This window comes from Athene cunicularia (assembly GCF_003259725.1).
Source record: "Athene cunicularia isolate RWA chromosome 12 unlocalized genomic scaffold, athCun1 chr12_part1, whole genome shotgun sequence".
In the NCBI taxonomy this organism is placed as follows: domain Eukaryota; kingdom Metazoa; phylum Chordata; class Aves; order Strigiformes; family Strigidae; genus Athene; species Athene cunicularia.
In genome coordinates, this window is record NW_020799116.1 from 15375391 (window position 1) to 15379724 (window position 4334).

General features: G+C 34.8%; 1 protein-coding gene across 1 annotated transcript in view; it reads right to left on the minus strand.

Moving 5' to 3' along the window:
- CACNA2D3 (calcium voltage-gated channel auxiliary subunit alpha2delta 3) overlaps positions 1 to 4334 on the minus strand; it is a 466439-nt gene that overhangs the window by 82888 nt on the left and 379217 nt on the right. The window lies entirely within an intron of this gene.

Consider the following 4334-nt stretch of genomic DNA (forward strand, 5'->3'; position numbering starts at 1 on the left):
GGGGGGGGGGGGGGAAAGTATAAGCAGTACAGAGCAGATGTATTTACTCTATGTGCTATTGTAACAATAGCAGATTTAACTATTTGTGAAATATTCACAATAAAAAATATCAGTAGTTCAAGCTATTTTTGATTAAATTATCTGGAGCCACTGCCACTTTTTCAAAGCATGTTCTGGGATCTTCTTCAAAGAGAGATGTGCATGTAAACCCCATCCGAATTCCCCCACCAGGGTGGAGAGAACAAGTGGCCATGTGGTGCTTAGTTGCTGTCTGGGCCTAAACCACAACAGCTTAATGCACAGAAGAAAAACGAAAACACCAATCAAGAAGCTTGCAATTGTGAAGAAAAACAGGGTTCCTTTTGCACTGATTTTTCTCTTCTGTCCAAACAGGAATTCCTACAGTTACTGTTTTTATGAAGCTTCAGCAGAAAAGAATGGGTCAGGATAGATTCACAGAGCTATGGCAACATTTGAATGCACATCCCAGGCAATCACTCTTCGATAGAAAATCACTGTAAAGATGCCTTAGAAAAACATGGATTTCTTTTCTTTCCAGAATTATGCTGAATAAATTTTCAGATTAATAGAGTATTTTCTGTCTAATTTAGCTATACGGAGTTTCCATTAATCTACTAGTCCAGTTAAATTGACATAAAGCAATGAGAGCTTGCCTCTTTTCAGAAACTACAGGTCTGATTGTATCGATAAAGCTTTATATTTTATTAAAACAAACAAAAAATTAAAATATTACTCAATTTTGATTGAGACACCACAGAAAAGCACGTATGTCAGGAGGACTCATTTAGTGTTTTCTATGTCCCAATGTCAGCTTTGATAAATAGCAAGTCCAACAGAAAACCAATCATATAAAAATATTTTAGTAGAAAATAAATATTAAATTGTTTTAGATACTCCTTTCTCGTACTTGGTAGCATAAACTCCTTTGCAATTCTACACTTTTATCGATAGGTGGCAATAGTAATAAAAACCCCACCTGTTTTTCCTGTTTATTTATTATATCTAGTTATATCCAACAGTTTGAAACCATTTTCTACTGCAACTTTTCCATCATGGAAAGAACATGTTGGTTACATTCAAACTAGGTTTCAGAGTGGCAGCATCTTTTTATATGCTTATTTTTTCAGATCTATGTACTTAGGTCCTTTTCCCTTTGTATAAATGAAAAGACTGATATATGGACACTCACTGATCTTATTCATCTTTAAGATCACTCATGTTCACATGGTATCATACTGCTGTTCTGTGTCCTGCAATACTAGAAATGCAGGCTCATTTCATGGTCTTTCTGTGACAAATTTGCATACAACTTTGCAACACAGACCTGGTTTCAGAAGACAAACTATTTTTCTTTTTTTACTGTGAGAGTGGTCAGACTCTGGAAGAGGTTTCCCAGAGAGGGTAAGGCCTCTCCACCTGCCGAGACATTCAAGACCTGACTGGACAGAGTTCTGGGCAACCTGCTCTAGCTCGAGATACTGTTCAAGATCTAGTTCACTAGGATTGGACTAGAGGATCTTAAGAGGTCGATTCCAACCTCAGCCATTCATGTATATAACTAGTCTGCACAAAACCAGGCACAACAGAATTAAGGAAAATTTGTACTTAATTTCAGAATATTTAAGCAGCCTTGTATTAAACAAAAAATGGACTGTTTCTCCTCACCTCCTTCAAAATCTAAATTTCAAATGACTATGAGACTACAGACTGTGCCTGTGTGTGATTCAATCCTTCATTATTCTAAGTGCCCAGAGCTTTTTACTAAACACTGCTATGGACTTTTTCAATGAGGCTTGAAATTCCAGGTTCTGCTTGTTCTATGAAGAAAAGTTAAGAGATCTTAACAACTTTCATCAGCCATTTTCTTCAGTGTTCTTTAAATAAATTTTTGCCCTAAGAAGATTATGTCAGTTCTGTTATCTTTAATTAAACATCCCAATGAGCTAATTTTCATATTTTCTGTGAACAGTAATAGCCTCTTTCAACACAAAGGGCTTTAAGGTCCTAGATTGTACTGTAGGTTTTGAGCTAAAATACATCTATAGGGGAAGTACCTATATGAAGTTACATGTACTCTCTCAAAATCTCAAGAGAAATAGCATACAAATCCTACACTGAATTTATCCAGATGCTCTACTTGGAAGTAGAGATTCAAATAAAGGACCTGAAATGAGTTCACTCATCATGCAACATCAAGGAATACAAGACTAATGCTGAATTCTATCAACAATTAACCTTTCACATGAGCGTCGGAGGAGATAATTGCCTCATTTTTAATAGCTAGATTACTACCTAAATTCAGATATCCTGTATTGACTGTCTTCATCTTGGTCACTAAAAGGAATACTGATCTTACATAAATCTCAAGGAGTTTCAAGATTAGGGTGATTCTACAAATTTTTTATCATCTTGAGATGAATAAAAAAAACCCCTTCCACAATCTTTTATTCTCATTCACATTGTAATATGGACAGTTTGAAGAAACTTAACATTTCAATGTAACCTTCATATAGCAGACATGGTCATAGGGAACACTAAGACAAAGCCATTTTAAGCACAGATGTATTTAAATCTAAAAAAACCCTGCATTCAGTACTACTATCCCTTTTTCTCTTGCAAATAAATTGAACTCTGTACAAACAGTAATAAACATGATGATTATATATTAAAGAAATATCTCCTTCTTCCACAATTTCTACAGAAATTTTCATTCAAGTAAAAAATTCACAATCTCATTTAAAAGTAGCAGGAGGATTTTTAATAACATTATGTGGGTTTTTTTGCCAATAAGCAAACCCATTCTGACACTGAACCGGTATTAGTAGGTACAGATAGTGAAAGAGCAGCAGTGACACTCAAGTTCTCTGTAGTAACAGGCTGGAGACATTGATTTTAGGATTTCCTGTCTATATTATGGAGTTGACTCTTCCTGACTTGCAGGAAGACTTAGCGTAGATCTGTATATGAAGTCTATTATAACTGATGTTTTTCTACAAAAAAAAAAAAAAAATTACAAAGAAAATAGAACAGACTGAAAATTTTGTAGTGAGAATTGGTTTTGTTCCTTTTTTTTCCCCTTGTGGGGGAAAATTTTCTGGCATAATAACAATGAGACCTCTAAATTAATTCCTTCTTCAAAGCCAGTAACCACTGGGAACTAGAGAAAATTTTTCAGAAAAGCATCTGAACCTGAGTGAGGAATGTCCAACAACTTAAAAATTAATTACTCTCATTTGTAAATCTGTATGTTTTATCTCTAATCTGTAGCTGTCAAACTTAACCTTTTAGTGTTTAGGTACTGTTATACTCTTGACTGATACACTGTAGAGCTTAGGTATTCAATTTATGTACTCTAATCAAATCACATCTCTGATAATCTAGACAAAATGACCACTTTGTGTAATTTGTTACAGGACAGGATTTTCAAACCTGAAGACTGGGTGGAACCTTTACACATCAGATAGTCCTTTCCTATACTGCCTTCACCTTAAAATAATATATTGTGATTTATGATGATAAAGAATTGTGTCTACTAAAAATTCTTTACTGATAACGGTTATCTCCATTAAGTCAAACTCCATAGCTTGCATGGAGCTTAGAGAGTCAATTAATAAAGGATCAAGTTCTTAAGGAAAAGGCACTAAATGTTCTCTACACTAAGTCATTCAATGATATCCTATAGGCCCATCTTTCCCCCCTTTTCTCTTCTTAAAAGATCATATTCCTACATTTAATTCCTGCTAACCCAAAAGAGAAAGTGAGGAACTCATAAACTGCTTTAACAAATTAATGAAACAAATAAACTACAACAATTTTACCTGCAACAACAGGAGATTTTCTGTCATCCAGAAGTTGAATAGCAGTACTAGCTGTCACTACATTGCTTTTGTTTGCAGTTTCTGCAGGGTGTATTAAGAAAAAGAAAAATCAAATTGAAATAACATATTGCAGAATGAGGAAATTGAGCTTTTTCCCCCCCTGGTTTGAAATAACAGTTCATGTAGATTTAGTTCTAGAAATAAGACAGCCAACATCATGTTCTGTATATGCACAGAACATACAGGCACTGCCATTTCAAAATTCCCCTGCATCCCAACAACAAGCTTAAAAGACTGAAATGCATAATCAATTTTTTCCTTCTCTGCTAAAAGTGACGACAATGGTGTCAACTCGTAGAGCTTCTTATTAATGTGGATGCTTGCTCTGTTGGACTTGTCTTGCTTAAAATACTAGGCTGTAAGTTCAACCTGTACAAATATTAGTAAAACTGTTACATCACATCTTGGGTTTTCAGTTGGAGCCCTGTGAAAGAT